Here is a 20,775-nt window from a genome sequence, read left to right on the forward strand (position 1 = left end):
CTTAGTCAAAGCTAAAACCGAGGACAACCAGTTTTAAATGGGTGTTTAGAAGTGAAGAGCCTGGTGCAGGAGGAGATTTAGCTCTGCCAGCAGCAGGGCAGGAAGGCTCTTCCATTTCATCCATCCAGCTTTTTATATAAAACATGGGCTCTTAATTTAGGATCCCGTTAGGTGACAACCTAGTCTGGGAAAATGATTCAGTTAGAACCTGTGCCAGAAGAGAAATGCATTTGCCATCTGACTCATCCTGGCAGGAAAGACAGAAGGATGTTAAATTCAATGTGGATTCCTAATAACTGAACACAAATGAAGGAAACCCCCCATCTGTGTTGTTCCAAAGAAGGCTGTTTTATTAACAGGCCTTAAGATGTGCCATTTATAGAACAGAAATATGTACCTGTACTCCATGTAAGGAAAACCTGTTGGAAACCAAGAGATAAAAATGCATTCATTCAGAAATAAAACTGAAATAGACCCTGAGCATTTTTTTCCCGTGTGCCCCTGGTTTCTCTGAAATTTTCAGTTCTCAGAAGTTTCAGCCTGCAATTTGTCACCCCAATTTGTCACCCCTTGAAAGGTTGCTCTGTCCCTTGCCAGGTGAGCAGCACTGAGCTGCCCCAGTTTCTTCATCTTCAAAATGGAATGTGAGCATGGTAATGATGTGTCATTAATATCTGCAAAATTCTTTAACAATCCTGAAGAGGGGAGTGCAGTATAATACAGTTACTATACCTGGAGGAAGTTCTGAGCCCCATTGCAACCCCTGAACTTTGGAGATAGCCAGAAATTCAAATCCCCAATCCATCAAAGTGCAAACACCAGGCTCTCAGATGTGAGCATTTTGCAGTAAAATGTCACAATGTTTGTGGTCCCCCAAAATCAGAGATCACAAAAGCTCTGTGCTGATGTGCAGTGGTCTGTAAAGCTTCTTGCTGTCTTTCTGCTTTTCAGGTGCCTCTCTCCTGATTTTTCTTTTGCTTGCTTTGTTTTTTAAAAAGCAGAGGTTACAGGGAGAGGGGAGAGCAGCAGAGCTGGGAGCAGGGAGGTTTAATCACCTCTCTTGTGTCGCTGCACACGGATGTTGTTTCTCTTTGCTGTGCATCTCTAACATCAACGAGCACAGCTGGCCTGGTTTTGATTCCGGTAATGCAGATCTAAATCCAGGCACCCTCCACCCCGTAAAGCCAAAAGAGTTACTATTAATTAGATCAGCGTGGCTGAGATGAGAATCCGGGATTAGCTTCCCATTCACCCCGCGGGAAGGGGAGCAGCTCGCTGCAGTGGCTGTCCCTCTGTCTGTCCCCTGGCAGAGCAGGGGCTCACAGGCTGGGGGATGAGTTCCCTGCCCACGGGGAAGGGATTGTGCAGAGCCTTTCCCAGAGCTTGGTGGGGAACAGTTCCAGGATGAAACTCAACCAAAATACTGAAATCTGGTGGGTGATGTGATCCCTCCCCATCTCAAAGGGGAAAATTTTTTAAAAAATCAGAACCACATATATGTAAGTGTGTGTAGAGAGACCTCCAACAGTGAATCTTATTTTGTACCTCTGCTGCCAGACATCCTACTGGAGGAGCATCAGTTAAAATCCCCTCTGCCTGACCCTGCTCAGTGGCACCACCCAAGCCAGCATTCCTCCCACAGGGCTCTTCCTGAGCGCTGTCTTTGGTCCCTTTGCTGCGCTTTACCAACAGCCTCTAAGATAATTAGCAGTCATCAGATGAGAATTAATTTTTAACAAACTTCTCCCTGCGTGGGAGAGGGAGTGGAAAGCTCAGTGAATGGCAGGAAAAGTCTGTGCAGGGAGTGACGACAGGTCCTTTTATCGTCCTCTAAAAACAGGGGCATTACCAAGGGTTTATTTACAGAAGCTGGGAGGAATAAGGGCGATGCTGTCAGCTCCTTAAGGCAGACACTGGTTTTAGTTATTGTTTCTCCTTTGTTTGCACAACCCTTGGGCTAGGGGGCTCCTGGTACCAGAGGAAACCTCCTGCTGCAGAGCAAGGGACATCTGATGGCAAATGCTGGACCTGATGCCCAGACACCTGCAGAGGAGGAGGAAGCAGGTCAGGATGCAGGAGATGCCTCATCCAGGCTGGCATCTGGGGCTGGAGCAGCAGAAGGTGGGAGCTGTGCATGGAGGGAGGCACAGCACACACATCCCTCCTGCAGCTCAGCTGCAGCCTCCCTTCCCAGCAGGGAAATGGGGCTGAGCAGAGCGTGGCCAGCTGTGCCCCAGCTGTGCCCCAGCTGTGCCCCAGCTGTGCCCCAGCTGTGCCCCACTGGCCTGCATTGCCCTGGGGTCACACAGCCTCAGCACCAGCAGTTGTTTTTAGGAGACAGCATCATCTGCAAATAGCTTTGCTCTGGCTCCCTCAGCAGCAGGCAGCCAGGAGGGGTTTGCATCCCTTGGATCATATATTGCCCAGAAAGCTCATTTAGTGCAAGCTGCCCTTATCTCATCCATTAAATGTGCAAGTGAATTGACCTGCTCCCTGATCCTGAGACATGGCTACAATTGCTGGCTGGGAGAAGGCGTCAGCCCCTTACTCAGCTCCCTTATCTCCACTTTACCAACCAGACGCTTAGTAAATCCATTATTTTTCACCGTTAATTCATGAGATGGCCATTAGTCAGAATTCTGTGACTGTACAAACAAGGGAAAAAGCAGTTCCCACCTTTCCATTATATCATGGGCCTTTCTCATAACCTGGGGAGTAAGTGTTCTCATTCCAATCAGAAAGGGTGTAATTAAGGCTCAGAACAACTTTCAAAAAGCTCTTCAACTAGATAGCTAAACTTAGACAATTAGTCCACAAAGGAAAAAGGATGAGTTGGAACTAGCCTAGAAATAAGAGGACCCGAACAAACATTTTTTTAAATAAAACCTGTGAAATCCACATTTTAAGACTTTCACAACCCCCCCCCAAAAAAAGAAGAAATACAGCCTGCAGTCTGCAAGCAATCACGGACAGGTTTAGATGTGTATGCTCAGCCTCTGCCCACCGTATTCTATCGAGGATCATCAGGAAAAACCCGTGACCTCTGTGCTGGCAGGGAACAAAACATCATCGGGTGTTGTCAGCCCCAGGATGTGCTGTGGCCATTACCGTGCATTAGCGCTCGTCACACACATTTACACACAAGCCAGGATTGCTGCCTCTCAGGTCAGTGATAAAACCCCTCTGGAGAAGCAGATTCGCAGTGGGAGATGTACCCCTGGGCCAAAGAATCATTAAATTATCAGCATCAAGAAACCCACTGCAATGTGACTTGACAGCTGGACAGTACAGTTGTACAGTACTAGGCTGAGGCTGTTTACTCGGGATTTTTTAAACCTGGCCACTGAATTTTTCCCCCCTCTGAATAATTTCCCATCAGTGCTGAGTCTGATCACCTTGCACAGCCCTCCACCACTTCCTCAAAGAGAGCTTTCAATCTGGTTGGGCAAAGACTGGGAGAAATCATAGGAGTACTAAGGTGGAATACAAAGGAGTATTAGGTGGAAAATACCTAAATATAGGATTCCTATATATATATTCCTATATATATCCTATATTCCTATAGGATTCCTTTTGCTGAGATTCAAGGCAAGGAAGTATTAAATAACCTGCCAGAGCACACTGGGAAGCTGAGCTACATTGCCTGAGGGCCTGCCTCACATTTGAAGAGAGATGCTCTCCATTCCTGTGGAGCAGAATATGCTCAGTGTTAGCTCAGGAAGCACAGATGCCTATAATCTGTCTTTTAAAAAGGTCTTTAATGACCAGGAAACAGCACAAAGATCTGAGCTCGCCTTATAAACCCAAACCACGTACTGGCTGTAAGCACAGCATTCCACCTCCCCACAACTCAGCTGCTCCGTGGTCTCTATGCAAGGGAAAACGAAGGGAGTTTATTTTATCTTCCCTGCTGGTGGCTGCGAATGACCTGCGAATTGGTGTCATATGTGGCTTTTAAAATTTTTTTTTTTTTTTTTTTTTTTTTGGTTGCAAAACAATTAGGCCTGATCTCCAGTTAGGATTTTGCTCCTTGTGTCTGGGAGGGATTTTTCTTTCTTGCTGCCGGGGAGCTTTGGGTATCTGGGAGTTGTAAAGATGTCTGTGGTTTTACTGCTAGATTTTTACAAACCTCAGGTTTGTATTTTTATTATGATTGCTGCTGTGAGGACATTTAAAAAAAAAATATCGTGTTTCTCTTTGAGATTACATTTCACTCTGTTGATCTTTCTCTTGACATTTCAGGGAGTTGGGGGATACTGGCAAAACATGCAGGGAAAGCAAAGGAGATCTTCACCCCAAATCCTACCTTTGCCAGCCTGGGCAGGCACAGGATGTTTTCATTTATTAAATTAACACAGTCTTGGGCTGCTGCTAAATCTTTTCCCAGCCTTCTTTTTTTTTTTTTTTTTTTTTTTTTTCCTCAGGCAAGCCTTATCTGAATATTCTGTTCTTGGGGCACCAGACAAATTGCACAGCTGTTTAACTGTCACTGCTTCAGACCTGTTTTCAGACTGCAGGGCTGTGTTTCAGATTGATTAAGCAAATGATACACAAAGAGGAAATCTCTCCCTTCCATCTCTTTAGCTGAGACTAATGGGGAAGTTGAGATGCAGAGATTTGCTGGCATTTGGCTGCTGTAGAGCTGTACCAATTCTCTGTTCTCACTAGTCAGGGGAATTCTAAAATCTTTTCATCTTGCCTTAAAGATACAGAATTGGTTTCCATCAGCTTGCTGAAAAAAATCCAAAAAAAGGCACGTAGAAACCTGCAGACTTGAAACCCATGGTCAGTCTCAGCTCGTATCTTTTTATTATGTTCACTTTCAAAGGACTCCAAAGAACACGGCAGCTATTAAGGAGGTGGTGATAGAGCTGTAAATTACATGGCAGTGCCCTGGAAAGAGCCGGTTTCAGTATTTGGAAAGAAGAAAGCTAAAGTCAATTTACTGTATGAGCCGTTGCAAACACTCAGACTTTCTGATTGATAGGATGGAAATGGGAGCAATTTAGGACAGAAGAAGTTTGGATGCTGGGAGTTATCCTGGATTATTTATTATCAGAGATGGTTTATTCCAGACACTGATAACGACAGTGCTGTAGTCATCAAGTCTCAGCCTTAAATAAACTATTTATGGGTACCATTAAAATGCTGTTGCTCATATCCTCAACAGATTTGGCCGGGATGGGCTCTGAGATAACACTGGGATGAGTGGCTGCTCGACAAATTGTCTGGAGCCTCTGCAGGGTTCAGGGTGCTGCTTTTCCTTCTGCTCTGTGACCTTTAGCGAGGCAGTTCCCTTCTCTCTGCCCACCTCCTGCCAGGCTGGGACTGCCTCAGGCTGTACAAAAATCTGCAGCGCCTGGAACAGCAGCACAGGGATGTTGGTAGAGGCTTCTTGGCAGCAGAGGGATGCCAGCAGCTGATGATCACCAGCTGGAGTCATGGGGTTTGCATGAACACAGAGCTGCTCCATCAGAGACAGTCTGTGCCCCGAGCAGACTCCGTGGGCTGCCTGGGAGCCCCTGCTGACAGCAGATCTGTCCCTGGGGCACCAACAGTGCCGGGCTCCGGGGAATGTTTGTGAATAAAACCAGAGAAGATAGAAAGCCTTGGTTTTTGTTTTGTGTTTTTCCATGCGGGGTATGGTGGTTTGGCATCTGTCGGGCAAACAGATTAAGAACAGATGGGGAAGAATGTGAAACCCCGTTGATCTCCAAGGGATTATTTCAGAAACACGGGGAGCAAACATATCCTGGAGTCTGGCCCCTGCTCTTACATCCTTTCTGCAGGCGCTGCCCCAAACGTGTTTCGTGCTGGTGAACAGTTCTGCCCTGTGCCCTGGACACCTCCAGTCTGCCCCTCTTGTGCTGCTGTCCCCTTCCAGCCGCCGCCCCAGGCCTTACCTGGGCTGGACCAGGGAGCTACTGGGGGCTCCCTCCCCTGCCAGTGAGGAGAGGGGCTGCACCCTGCCCTGAACCTGCAGGCACAGAGACCGTGACCCCTCATTGTGCACGCTGGAGCATCCCAGCTCTGACAGCTGGTTTATTGTCCCTCTTTAAGCCAGCTCAGGTCACCAACATCCCCGGGCGCGTTCCCGCTCCCATCCCCGGGCGCGTTCCCGTTCCCATCCCCGGGCGCGTTCCCGCTCCCATCCCCGGGCGCGGCCCCGAGCGCTGCAGTTCCGCCCGCAGCCAGCAGAGGGCCCCCGCCGCCCGTGGGAATTATTCAGGAATGTGTCAGGAATAGTTCGGGAATTGCTCAGGAGTGGGTCAAGAATGGATTGGGAATTATTCAGGAATGGGTCTGGAAAGGGTCAGGAATAGATTGGGAATTATTTGGGAATGGGTCAGGAATGGATCGGAAATGGGTCTGGAAAGGATCGCGAATAGATTGGGAATTATTCGGGAATTACTCAGGAATAGTTCGGGAATTACTCAGGAATGGGTCAAGAATGGATTGGGAATTATTCGGGAATGGGTCTGGAATAGATTGGGAATAGCTCAGGAATGGGTCTGGAATGGATTGAGAATAGAGTGGGAATTATGCAGGAATGGGTTGGGAATAGATCGAGAGTTATTCAGGAATAGACTGGGAATGGATTTGGAATAGTTCAGGGATTATTCGGGAGTGGGTTGGAATAGATTGGGAATAGCTCGGGAATGGGTCTGGAATGGATCAGGAATAGTTCAGGAATTATTCGGGAATGGGCCAGGAATAGTTCAGGAATTATTCAGGAATGGGTCGGGATCAGTCGCACACGGGCACCGGGGCAGCGCAGGATGGACCCAGAGGAAAAGAAAAGTTAAACCTCAGGGAAGAGTGGAAGAAGTGTGCAGTGACCTTTGAAAATGCTGCATCCACTGCGTTATGTAAACTCATCCATGTTAGATCACATCAGTGAGCACCCCTCACTAAATCCCCCCTTCTTTAGGGGCCTGGGACCCATGCACAGAAAATGGAGTCGGAATAGTTTAAAGCTACGTACAGCACGTCTGTGCTCAAGAAATAAATCCGTACCTCAGTTCCTGAGTGGTGCTGTGGGAGATGCCCATGGTGCCTGGAAGAGCTTGGCTACCCCTTCTCTTCTGACTGTCCTCTGTATTGGAGAGAAATATGGATTTTACTCCTGGCCCACAAAGGAAATCTCGGTCTTTAACCAAGGTTGAACCATCAAGCAGAATACCTGGAGCTGGAAAGGGAACACAGAGGCATATGCAGAGAAACATACTCAAGTCTTGGAGAAAGTACTGCTGCCTTTCACCACAAATGGGCCTCAGTACAGCTCTCCTGAGGAATACCTGGAAAACATGGAACCTTCCAGGCACAGCAGCAGCACTTTGTGGGCTGTGTGGTGCTGGAGCTGAGCCTGGCCTGTGGACTCTGCACCTCTCTGGGGGCTCCCATGTCCACCTTGGCTCTTGCCAATATTTCAGGAATAACCACGGCTACGAGCCATGGGGCTCCTTCACCTCCCACTGATCCCTGGCTGTAACTGGGATCAGCTGTAGGAGAGCACCCAGGAGGTCCCACTTGGCACAACAATTAAAACTGTGTCCATCCCAGAATCAGAACAAGCCAAATCTCTGTGCAACAACTTCAGGGATACATTTTCAGGAGTAGAACCAGTGCGTGTGGCAGCTGAAGTGCCCGGCTAGCCAGGGGAAAGATGAGGTACAGCCAACATCCAGGTGGACCTTGGGTCCATAACAGAGGCCAGACCCCTCACTGGCCATAAAAGTCCTACATTAGGCTTTAAAGATTTGTTAGCTGTAATTAAGCAGCTTTCTGGTCCCATCAGCTAGATGTAACAATCCCTCCTAGCCCATTAACAAAAGGAGCTGGCAAGCCTGGATTTGATGACTGACTGAACAATATGAAGAGGTGGTGATTTGCTGGCGATGTGTTAAAACAGGCAGCAAATCAGCTGGCAACCTGCACTGGACTGAAACAAAATCAAAGCAAGAGGCAGATGACTTTGAATGGGCTCCAAAGGTCACAGAGAAACAAGGAAAAACGGATAAAGTTCACAGGAAAACAGAGCGAGCAGAAGGAGCGCTGCATCTTCTTGGCACTGGGAGCAGTTGGCATCTGACTTGGAACGAATGTATTTCTGAGTTAAAAAAAACCATTTATCTGGAGGGAAGCTGGAGGCATAAAACCCAAAATGAATTGGTGCATGTGAGCTTGGGAAAGCTCCCAAGTCCAGCACTGGGAGAGTGTGCAGGGACTGTGGTGCTGGCAAAGGCAGAGTTGCTGTGGAGCTGCAGTGCCACAGGGACGGTGACACTGGGGACAGAATCCAGCGGTGGTTGTCCCCCACGGTGGGTACAAGGGGTCACAGCTGCAGGATTGTAACTGCACCCTGTGGGTGCTTCACACTGTCACAGGTCAGCAGGACAATGCAGAAGAATCAGCTCCAGCATCGGAGCTCAGAGTCTGATGGTCCTTACATGAGATAGAACCACGCATGAGAAAGAAGCAAAAAAAGTCCCTTTGCACTGAGGATGCAGCAAAGTGGAAAAAGCACTGCCAGGCCAGTGGAAGGAGCTCAGAACACCCCGGAGGTGGGATGAACATCCCAAAGGTGGGATGCCTAGAGCAGAGGAGGATGAGTGTTAGTTGGTACTTTCCTAATTACAGGATCTGCTTAGCTATTTTAAGCCATGTTCCATGCAATATTGAAACACACAAGTTTTCATCTTTTGGCAGTTTGGTTGGTACAGCATCTAATTATCCCTGCAGCTTGGGGATGGCAGAAAATCCTTTTCAGACACCCAACAGAGATAAAATAGGTAGAAAATGTGCAAGCATTCCCTTCTCTCTTGCACTTTGGCAAGGGCAGAATCCAGCTCCCACAGTGCCTCCTGTACATTTGTCTTAGTATTTGCATTAGGAAGGCTTGGAGCAACCAAGCCCAGAGAAATGGGAAACACAAAAAGGAATGGTTTATACCAATTTTTCCCAGTGCTGTGACATGAAGAGTTCAACTCAGTGTGTGAATTGCAACCTACCATTAGTTCGTGAGGGGCTGGAGCTCCTCAGGCACCACCTTCCTGCAGCCAGCAATCTTCAACCTGGACATCAGAAATACCCCAGTCCACACGCCAAACCTGGAGCTTCTGACTGCCCCCAGCTAATGGCACTGGGCTTTTGGGATCCATGGGAGAGACTTTCATGAAGATCCCAACCTAGAAAGAATGTCTAGGTTTTGTAATGCAAAAAAATCCTGTATCCTGGAAGCCCCTGCACGTCCCTGCCATGGGGTTGGGGGTGTTCATGGGAGGGAGGGATTGTATCAGTGCTGTCTGGTTTGGGTGGAGGAGTGGGTGGTGGATGATGCCATTTCCAATTCCTAGCAGGAATCTGGATCTGTCTGTGCTGGGAAATTGCAAAAGAGAACATTGTGCTAATTAATGCCAAACAGGAGCGGTTTGAATATACATCATCAGAATAACCTTTAGTAACCACTAGATGCCTTCCATCCACGAGTGCCTCATAAGGACTATTTATATTTATTACGTGGCAATGGAAATACACCTCGAGAGTGACCTGCCCAGTGCAGCCAGAATGCCCAGTTAGGAGGGAATTGTCCAACGTGCACAGAATGAAACACCCTCGGTTCATTCACGCTCTGGGAGTACTGGTTTCACCACTGGCAGCCCTCTGCACTAACTAAAATACCTCTGGGCCAGTCCAACGAGTTGTTTTCCAGGTTTGCTTCTCCGTGGTGTAACCACAGATCGTGCTCTATGGAAAGCTTTGAAAAGTCTAGAGTTACTGTAGGTTGCAGTGGCTGGATTGGATCCTAAAACAATGAAGCCAAATGTGAGAAGGACACAGATGGCTGTCACCTCTGTGCCATTTGGAGTGGGGTTTGGGCTCAGCCAGGCAGCCCCATGCCACAGTTGTGCAAATAAAGGCAGCAGAGTCGGATGCAGGAGTGCACTCACCTCTGACACGCTGTGGCACGAGGGATAAAATAGCAGAGGGGTTTCAGAGAGGGCAAAAAGCTCACCACACCTGAAGGACAGAGGATTTAAGGACACAGGATCATCAAATCCTGACTTCACTTAGGGAAAAGGAGGCTTTGCTGTGGCTCCTGAGGTACCTGGGTACCGTGGGCGTGGAGCAGCCTGACAGCCCTTCCCTGGGGGAGCTCATTGCCTGTCCTGTGTAACATCAGCTCCTTGGAATGGGGATACTCACGTGGAGCTCAGCCAACAACTACCAACAAAGAGAGGCAGAGAAGGGAAGAGCCTGATGAAAGGAGGAATGAGAAAAAGCCATGGGAAAATAATTCAAATTGCCTTAACCGAGGGTGCACTGCCAAGGTCTAGACCTTGAATTCAGTGTGGTGCAAGGGGATGTAAACAAAACTGCATCCTCTGACTCCAGGGCTGGATTTAGTCCTGTCATGAATTCCAAGAGGACACAAAGGGGTAAGACTGGGCTTCAGCCTCCCCTTAAAAAGGCTCTTCTCCAGCGAGACACTAGCAATAGAGCAGATATCTCTGGTAATTAAACTACTAATCAACCCCTTTTAAAAACTGCCTGATGGTTCCCATCTCAATCTCCTGTGAGGATGGGGAGGCTTAGAAATTTAATACAATTCTGTGGTTGAGTTAAACATCAGGCAGGTTTCAGACTGTGCTTTACTAGAACCAGATGAATTTCTAAGCTCAAAATCCAGCATACAGAATGCTGATTAAGTTTGATCTGGTGACCATCTGTCCTTATGTTTGTAGTATGAGTAGCTAAATGAAATTCTGGAAAAAAAAGGGTTATCTTAAATACACACAGGATAAAGCAAATTGAAGAAAGCCCCTTTCACTGTTGCTATGTGAATCTTCTCAGCAAGAGGGGAAGATTAGGTTAGTTTCTGAAGTTACATATGCTCAAGTTCACTTTTTTGGACTCTCAGAAGCTGAGACATCAATCTGTAACTTTTGCTTGAATTGCATCTTGTGAATTTTCATTTAACTGCACCCCAGCAGACACTTAGCTGAGTTCTGTAGTGAGAAATGTTTCGTGGTCACAGAAAGTCAGTATCTTGGAAGGTGTAAATTGGTGCAGCTCAATGCAATTTCCCTCCCTTTCCAACTTGACTTGGGCCAGCAATCACCCCAGATTGCTCCCCACTCCTTCATCCTTTAATCTATCCATATCTATTGATTTACCCATCTTTTTACTTAGATAGAGCAAGTGAAGACAATTAAACTATGAGCAATAGCTCAATAACCAACCAAAGTCCAGCTAAGAGCAGAGGTGATGGCTGTCAGACTTTTTTTTTTCCTCCCAATCATAATGGAAATTTGCTGGAGAAAAGAACAGTGAGATAAATGATGGCATAGCATAATGCCCTCCTTTGAAGAAAGCCAGCTAAGAGGCTGGGCCCATCTGCAGAATGAATAGGGAAGAAGAGAAAGTATTGGGAAATGCAGAAAAAGAACTCTGTGGGGATCACAAATACCAAAACAGACAGTGCTTGTCAGGCTCTCTAACGGAAATGGTTTCTAACATGCAAAGGCACCAGCTTGGTCCCCAAGCCCCATCTCAAGGCACTGGCTCCTTCGTGTGAAGCACCACAGGGAGTGCAAAGCAAAACCAAATCCAGTCTGTGTCCTCTGCCAGCTTTCCCCAGCTGCCCAAGGGACTTTGCTCTTTGAAACGGAGGATATCTGCTCTTTAAAAGGAGCTGCTCACATGTCAGCACGCCAGCCTGTGACCAACAGAGAGATGCTGAGGATGGCTGCAGGGACTGGGCTGGGTGCAGGACAGCTCTGCAAGAGGAGGCAGCTCAGCAGAAACCACAGCAAACCCGGCTGGCTGAGTCTGGGCAGTGCCTTGGGTGGGGGAAGCTCCCTGCTACTAGGGGAGCTGCCTGTTCCAGGTTTTCCCAGTGCTCACCCTGAGCCTGGCTGCTTGATCTCCTGGTAAACGGGAAAAGTCTGCAGCTGGGATGATTTTCTGGGGAAGAGAGAGCCATGAGAAGTCCCTTGTGGGGGGACATGAAAGGAGTTTGGCATGAAGAGCCAAGCAGATGCATTTGAAAGTTTATTCTGTGTTTATTGTCTGGCTGGCTCTCTGGTGACTCTGCATCCCCAGGCACACGCTCCTGCCTGGGTTAAAATTCACTTTTAGGTGCTCGTTCCCCGTGGCTGGGAGGGAGGTCACACAGACAGTACCTGTGCAAATACATCTGGCTTTGACAACCCTGCCATTGGTGTTCAAAGGCTGCAGCTGACACAAGAAAAGTCAAGCATTAGGATCCTTTCTACCTCAGACAACCCTAGGAAAAGAGCACATTGTTTGGCTACATCTATGTTTTCTACCGTGGGCTTTTTCTTTGCATTTTCATTTTCTTTGTGAAGTTTAAAGAGACGCTTGTTTTTCTTGCTAATTCTTTCCTCCTGGGTGCTGATAGGGATCTCTGTAACATGAGGCCAGCTGGAAGAAATTCAAACTGCTTTCTAAATGTTGTTATGATAGAGTGTGGGGGACATGTCTTTGAAGCTGCTGGGCTCTGGAGAAGTTAGGGGTAATTAAACTCTCTTTCTGGAACAAATCTGGAGCCCCTACCTGCGAAAACATGAGCCACTAGCTGGTGTCACCCCATGCCAACTTCTAGGCAAAAGAAAACTTAAGCAGATGCTACTCAGTTGATGTTTCTGCATCCTGGGAGGACGAGAGTGTTTGGCACAGCCAGGAAGCTGCAGCCTGGCTGTTCAAGCTAAACAGTGCAGGTGTGAAGGTGCACTGATTTGTGCTTCACATCTCAAATTGAACCTTCTTTTAAAGCAGGAGAAGGAGTAAGGGAATCCTCTTTCTGCCTTCTCGCTTCAAAAAAAAGGTAAATATTTTCAAGTACTCACTGGAAGCAGAACCTGTTGCTGGCAAACATGTGAGACAAGTCAAGGCTTTCCCACTCTCTCCTTCCCAGCTTTTTTGGGTTGAAAATGCCCGTGGAACAGGGCTCTATCAGCCCATGGATACCCTTCCACATGGCACATGTTGGTTATCAGCACCTTGGCAGAGACAAAGGAGGCAGAAAAAGAGAGAAGCTCTCTAGGGAGGAGATATTCAGCCTATTCAGCCTAATGTTTATATTACTGATTCAGTCCTAGAGTAGGAAAAAAAAATAAAAAGGAAATAAAGGCTTTCCTCAGAGCCAGACCTTCAGAAAAGCCCAGTGGTTTATGGAGTGCTGGCCCTGTTTGAAAATCTGGCTTCAGTCGTGGCTACTGAGCCCTTCCAAGTTTCTCCTTCAGAGGAGAAGAGACTTGATGGGAGTAGGGCATGGTGGGAGGCTGACAAGCCCTCATGAAAGACATTTGTAATGTGTGGGGCCTTGGAAGCAACATGAAGAGACAGCCAAGAGCCCTGAGGAGCTGGAGAGGAAGAAGCTGCACATGGTCTGAGAATCCAGGTCTGCTGGGCTTTGCCTCCCTCCCTCCTTCCCTTTGTAGCTGTTTCCTGCACAGGCAGTTTCTGTAGGCATTTCCTGGGAAGGCTGCACAGCCAAAGTTGCATTTAAATTTTTGTTTTGTTTTGTTTTTTTTCAAACCACGCGGCTCAGAGTTAGTGTGTGTGTGTGTGGAGCAGAGAAGTACGAAATGAATGCAACTTTATCTGCATGGACAAAGCACGGGGAGGTTACAGCCAACTCTAACAGACTCTACATCAACTCACACAATCTCTCAAAACACACAGTGGCAAAAGCAGCACGCTGCCTGCCTGGAGGCAGCCCACTCCAGCTGTCCAGGGCTCTGCTCCATCATTCCCTCCTTTCCCCAGGGTACAAAGCAAAGCCCAGAGCAAAGCAGATGCCCTCTGGCCACCTCCTGGCCCTGGGTGCTGCTGCTGTCATCACCCCGTGCTCCCACATCCCTCCTCTCTCCATCCACCTGCTTGCTCTAGCCTTTTCCATGATGCTAGGAGTGTTTTGGAGCAGGAATGGGGTGTTTATATGACTGTGTAGCAGTTTTTGTAAAGGGGCCCAGTTTCCTAGCTGAGGGCTCTGAGCGCTCCAGTATCCACATCTCACTGGACATTACAATTCCCTGCCTTGGAGGAGATAGTCTGGGGCCATTTTCCCTCTTTTTTGGCTACAGGGAGGCTTGGCAACAACCTCCAGTAGGGATGTTTTCACTCTTCTATGCCTGCAGATGGGGAAGCACTGGAACACCCTCACCAGGGACATCTAATTGCTATAAATAATGGCAGCTGCAAATGGAGAAATGAGACAAACAGCTTTGGCTCTGCCCGGTTTCTCTTGGTTTCACAGATGACCAAAAATAGGGTGATATTTGACAATTCTCGTGCCAAGGCAGGCAGGTTTGGAAAAGGAAAAGATCCCAATTGACACCTCCTGTGTGCACAATGCTTTATGAAGGTCAGGCACAAAATCTGAAGCCCATGACGACCCTACACAAGAACTGATGCCAGGTTGGCCCAAAGGATGCAGTTGAGATCTGCCAGCTAATTATTTCATTAGTCATTTTAAATAACTGACTCAGCCAAGGATGAGCACACCCAGCTGTGACACCTGTAATTGAAAGGATGCAGAGAACAGGATGAATATCCCCAGATAAGATCCAGGGAAGGCACTCCTGCTGCTCTGCCTGATTGAGCCTCTCAAGACAAGTAAAAACACAGAGCAGCAGCCCAGGCTGAAACACCCATGAGCAATTAAGCAGAGGAGTGTCCTGCCAAGAACACTGGCAGGTGAATGAGTCCTAAGAACACCCAGGAACCACTGAGGACAGAATCATCCTGTCCTGAGCTGTGCTTCTCATCCATCTCCCCCAAAATCACACCATGCTGAGTGGTCCTCAGCCCCACGTGGGCTGTAATACAACCCTTCCCCACCATGCCAGAGCAAGTGAGTGCCCAGTGACTCTCATTCTCCTTAACTCCATCAAAACCCAAGAATATGGAGCAGGCTCCAAAATTGCCACCCTCAAAACCCAAAGTACAGAGTGTGTTCCAGAATAAAAGCAGTTTGAGCGGTGTCAGCTCTGCCTGTGTTTGTTTCTATGGAAAATTGTTACTTTAATGTGAGTCATGGGAGTAATTAAGGGATAAATAGCAGCACTGCAGTTCATCAACACGCTGATGCCATTGCAAAAGCAAAGGGAAGTGTAGGCATTCCCACAAACACAAATCCAGCCAGGGTGCTGCCAAAATAACTGCTCCCATCTTTGGGGCTTTGGCAGTCTCCCCTGGTCTTAGGCTGGTGTCGATCAGGAACAGTCCTGCTGATGAGATTTCCCAGAGAATCTGGGAGGTTGGTTCCATTTAAGTCAGGACACACAAGAAAGGGCCCAGTGCAGAAACACAACCTCATAAAATGAGGCAGGCTCAGAGGGCTGCTGTTTGTTAAACTTGACAGCAAAAGAAAAACATATTGCACCTTCACTGATTTTTCTTTCTTTTGTTCTTCTTTTTCCTTTAGAATATGCTGAACAAAAGGAAGAGCTTGCAGATGTTCCCTGTAAAAGCACAAACTGAATGACACCTGTGACAGTGCTGTTCTAGCCCTCCCTGTGGGATCACAGGAACTCAGGCCAGCATGGGTGGAATTTGGGGGACCTGAGGAAAGACTTGAAGAGCAGTGAGTGCCAGGAGTGCTCTGCGTTTGCACCTGTGCACGTGGAAAGACGCTTTCTCAGCTGAAATCCATTCTGTGGCCCCTTCCTCTCTATTTCTTTCTCCTTAGTATTTGCAGATGATTTCAAGCAACTCAGTTTTCCATTCTCTAATGAGCAATTTAAATGCTAAAGGGCAGTGCCTCTGTTGAAGGCAACTGAAGCCAAGGGAGCTGTGACAGTTTATGCCAGCTGAAGCTTTGCCTTTAAGTAAATGTTTTAAACTTTCCACTAAGGAGCCTAAAATAAGCCATAGCATGAAACATTAAGAGCGAAGAATGAACTCTGGAGACCAGAGGGATTTGGGAAATGAAATGAAATCCATCTTGCTGGCACATTTTCCTCCCTTGTCTATTTTTGGAATTTAAAAAATTCTCCCAGATTTGTCTTTTACAAACCAGCCTTTTGTTCAGTGAGCAGCATCCCGAGTCACAGAGAGCAGGTGAGCTCTGGCAAGGCAGGAGGCAAAATACAGAGCTGGAAACTATTAATACCTTATACTGCTGGAGAACCAAAGAGCTTGGCACAGGTGCTGTTTGCTTTCTTTAACAGGCTTTTTAGCTGTGCAACATGCAAACAAAAGATTTCTAGCTGGGGAGCAGGAGGATTCATGATGAGCCCAACTCTTCTCCAGGGCACCATGATCCCTGGCAGGACCCAGGAGGTTTTCCTGGGGTTTTTGGACAGGTTGGACCATGCAAGGTGTGTTCACAGAGCTGAGGGGGAGGCAGCCTGGCTCTGCTCAGCAGACAGGCTCAGGAAAGCTGGGCTCCAACTCCTGCCTGTGGCATTAACCTTTGAGGGGACCCCAGCCTGGCACTTAAAGCCCAGTTCCCCTGCTGGCTTGCAACCACAATTTCCACTGACTTTAAGTGGAGAGGGGGATCTTTGTTGCTTATGAAAACTGAGCTTCCAAACACTTCACTCTCCCCATGTTTAAAACAAGAAGGAGAATATTTTGAGATCAGTGGATAAGAACACCTGGGAGTGCTAATACCTATGTGCCCTGCCAAGATACTGGGAGATTAAGCAAATATTTTGAGGGCTGTAAGATCTTATGAGGCGAGTATGGGGCTGTTTAGTATATCAAGGATATCTTTTTCTCCTTCCTTTCATTTTTTTCCACAAATGGAAGAACTCAGGCAAAGAGGTGGCTACTGAGACTCATGAAGGGAGTTTAAATTGAAAACAAAGAGCACATCTAATGGCACCCATGACTTGTCCTGAATATCACCAAAGAAGACATAACTGAAAAAGTAAATAATTTTTTGGGCATGCTGGCTGCACAGGCTCTTATTCCAAACAGGATGTTATGAAGCTGATAATGGTTTAGAAGAGATTTTCCCTGTAGTGGGAGACTCCATCCCCAGTTTGGGGCAGTATACATTCAGGAAGACAATAGACTGGAGTGTGTGCAAAGAGAATAAAATGAATGATAAAGAGGTTTTGAAAACATGACCTGCAAAAAAAGGTGGAAGGAAGGGAATTTGTTTAGTCTAGAAGAGAGAAGAATGAGTGGAACACGATAATGATCTTCCAATATTTGCAAAAGGGATGGGAACTGTTCCCCAGGACTTTGGGAAGGGCAAGAAGAAATCAGCCTAATTTATTGCCAGGAAGTTTTAGACAGTACTGTAGGTAAAGCCAACTAAAGAGAAAACTCTAGGATGGGCTGCCTAGGGAAATGGGAAATGTCCATCATGGGAAGCTTTTAAGAAGAGACTGCAGCATTTCAGATATAAACTCAGGTACTTTACAAAACAAATCATGGTGTTTGCAGAGACAAGAATACCCCAGCGTGGGCAGACAGTTGCTTACACAAAAGTGTTTTGAAAGTCACCCAGGTGTAACAGCACTGAATAGCAGTTGATTAATTTCAAATTAAATAACTAGTGTGGGAGTAACAAACAGCATTTTTGTTTCCAAAATTGCTTTTCAACCTCATCTCTAAAGAATAAATAGTTTCCTAAAAGGCACTAATGACACAGGAAATTGTAGGGAAAGGTGACTGTGGTCCTGACCTCAACAGGAGAGTGCCACAGCACCTGGAGGGCTTTCAAAACTGGCAGATCAGTATAAATAATCTAATATAGACTCTGACTCAGGTAATGCAGCCTTAAGAGGATGCACCTTTATCTCTGTCTACTCTTCCTCTCACCTTCTGTGCCTGAAGAGTAAAAATAGCAACTTTATATAAAATTTTACACTCCAAATCACTGGCCCAAGTGGCTGCTCTTGCAGCCCTGTCTCCCTGCAGCATGGAAACCAATTCTGCTGCACATTGCATGATGGAGAGAGTTCAAGATCCCTGCCCTGCAAGTCCCAGCTTCCTCCCAGGCAGGACATGGAAATGCTGGAAGGGAGGAATGCAGCATGCACAAGGCTCATGGCCACAGGGATGGTGCTGGCAGTGGAGGCTCCTCACTCACCAGCCCAGGCAGAAATCTGCAGGCATCTCCTGACAAACACCCCAACAGCTCTTTTTGCAACACCTGATCTCTAATTAAAGGCAAAGCATCCTTCCCCAAAAGGATGAGCCTTGAATCTTGTGAGTGCTGCTGGTTGTTTGGAAATGATTCGCAGGAGAGAACTGATCCTCTCAGAAGGGAATCTCCAGTCTCCTCATGGGAAGGGGCAGCTGCTGATAATATCTGGGTGAAAACCCACACTCAGTTATGTTATTCCTCCAAAATCTCCTCCAGGGCTGTTTTTTGAACAGGACCTGGAGAAATTCTGCTAGAGGATGATAGCATAGGCCAAAGAATGACTCAAAACCACCTCCTCCTTTCAGGATATTACATGGTCTGAAAGGACTGGATGCACCAAAGGTGAGAGCTGGTTGTGTGGCACTGCTCCAAAACAAATCTTCTGGAAGCTCTGGATAAGAATAATGATAATAATTTCTATCTAATAGACACAGCCTTGCTCTCTTCTGCAAGGGCAAGGCTGTGCACAACCAGCTTCTTTGTGAGCTCAGAGATCTGCTCCTACACCAGTAGGAATTAGGATATTCCAGGGTGGGATTCACAGCTACATGACAGCAACACATCCGTGTGGGGCTGCAGGAATTTGATGCAAGCACTACCCTGCTTAATTCCCTGGAGGATGCCTGGCTGCTGTGATTTGCTTGCCAGAAGTGCTCTGGTGTCTGGGTCTCGCTGCAGGGATGCCCTGTGTTAGTTCCTCTTCCATTTTTCACTTTTTTTTTTTTTTTTTTTTTTTTTTGCCTAGGCAGGACTGAGTGTCCTTGAAAGCACCAGTTGTAACAAACAACCAGGGGCAGAGCTCAGGCAAATGCTGTGCGAGTCACAGGTCACAGCTGGAAGTGGTTTTAGGGGAAATTCAAAATTACTGTCAAAAGCAGTTCTCTCTCATTTTAATTGTAATTGGTTAATCTCATTTTATTTGCCTTGGGGCTATGGCTGTGAAGCTCAGGAAACTCTCAGGGCCCCTGCTCTGCTCTCAGTTACTCTGGGAGCAATTCTGGAGACTTTCAGCAGAGTTACTTTGGGTTTATCCCTTGTGCCACCGAGACCAGAGGCCATTGCTCTGAAACGTCCTTGGCAAAAGGAGGAATGAACGTGGCAGGCTGCTGTTCCTTTTTCAGAAATGAAACCTGACAAATGGCATTCACTGATTTAACCTTCCGTGTGACCCCTCTGCTGAGCTGCCAGCTCAGGGTGTGATGGTTTTTGTGTGTGTCAGTCTCTTCATCCTCTCTGGACCTGGAGGAGAGGAGGGATGGGCAGGGCTACAGCTGGGAAGGTGTGAATACAAAGCCAGGACAGCAACAACTGAGAACATACCCCACAAAACAGAAAGCCAGCAGGAGCAGTGTGCTCCTGTAGGCATGGAGTGCACCTTGCACAGAGCCATGGGCAGGCTCTCTGCTGAGAGGTAAAACCTCTCCCTGCAGTACACCCAGGGCATTGTTAGTCCAGTGGTGTCCCATCAAACTGCAGAGAAAATGAACCCCAGTGGTTTGATGGGATCAGTGGTGTCCCACCAAACTGCAGAGAAAATGAACCCCAGTGGTTTGATGGGATCAGTGGTGTCCCACCAAACTGCAGAGAAAATGAACCCCAGTGGTTTGATGGGATCAGTGGTGTCCCACCAAACTGCAGAGAAAATGAACCCCAGAGGTTTGATGGGATCAGTGGTGTCCCATCAAACTACAGAGAAAACGAACCCCAGAGGTTTGATGGGATCAGTGGTGTCCCATCAAACTGCAGAGAAAATGAACCCCAGAGGTTTGATGGGATCAGTGGTGTCCCATCAAACTGCAGAGAAAACAAACCCCTCGGGATGAGCAGGAGCTGCTGCAAACACGGGATGCGCTATCGAGCCGGCGGTGCCTGGTGAGGAGTTTGGCACAGACAGGAGTGAACACACCTAGCAGGGTGTCCAAGGCCTCTGCCTCCCCACCCTCTCCTCAGCACACACGTGCAGTCCCATGGAATTTACTGTTTTGACTTGCAGGCAAGTCAAAAAGCTGTCGAACAGCGATCGCATCTAACACCACTCATCATCACCATCAATTGTTCTCCAAATGAAACAGGCCACATCGCCAAGCAAAATGCTTGGGAAGATATTTTTCCACTGGACATGCATCCAAAATAAATACAGGAAAATCTCCTTCTCCAAGCACTTTTCCTGATTACTTTTCATTTGAATCATTAGTAAACCTGAGATACACACACAATAGCACAAAACTGATGAAAACCCACTTCAACACAGTGCCCCATTTTTTTTTTTTCCCAGAGATTAATCCTCTTTGTTATTCTCAGTGTATGAGAAAAACATTCCTCCTGCCTATCCAAAGCCAAAAAAAGATGTGCACATCTTCACATGTGCATCCCTTGTTACATGGATGCTTTCTGCAGCTGGACATTTCAGCCCTGAAGAATGCTCTGGTGGGCTCTTGCCATGGTGTGTATAAACCCACATTTACTGTTAAGTCTGCCTTAACACACCATGTTGAGATGAAATCCTGTTGCTGCAGCTTTGGGATTTTGCTTCAAGGGAACACCAAGGTTGTGTTGTGACTATATTCCATCCCAGACAGATTCCAAGTTTACTGTCCTGGTTTACAATAAGGGCAGGGAAGAAACCTCATATCTCTGTGAGG

At 47.3% G+C, this 20,775-nt stretch overlaps 1 long non-coding RNA gene across 1 annotated transcript in view; it reads right to left on the bottom strand.

Annotated features, from left to right (window-relative positions):
* Positions 1 to 7,125: 7,125 nt before the first annotated feature.
* LOC144247222 (uncharacterized) overlaps positions 7,126 to 20,775 on the bottom strand; it is a 35,422-nt gene continuing 21,772 nt past the window's right edge. The window contains exon 3 of the long non-coding RNA XR_013340943.1: positions 7,126 to 7,189. This is a non-coding gene — a long non-coding RNA (uncharacterized LOC144247222). The remainder of the gene's footprint in view (positions 7,190 to 20,775) is intronic.

The sequence above is a fragment of the Lonchura striata genome, chromosome 18 (genome assembly GCF_046129695.1).
Source record: "Lonchura striata isolate bLonStr1 chromosome 18, bLonStr1.mat, whole genome shotgun sequence".
NCBI lineage: Eukaryota > Metazoa > Chordata > Aves > Passeriformes > Estrildidae > Lonchura > Lonchura striata.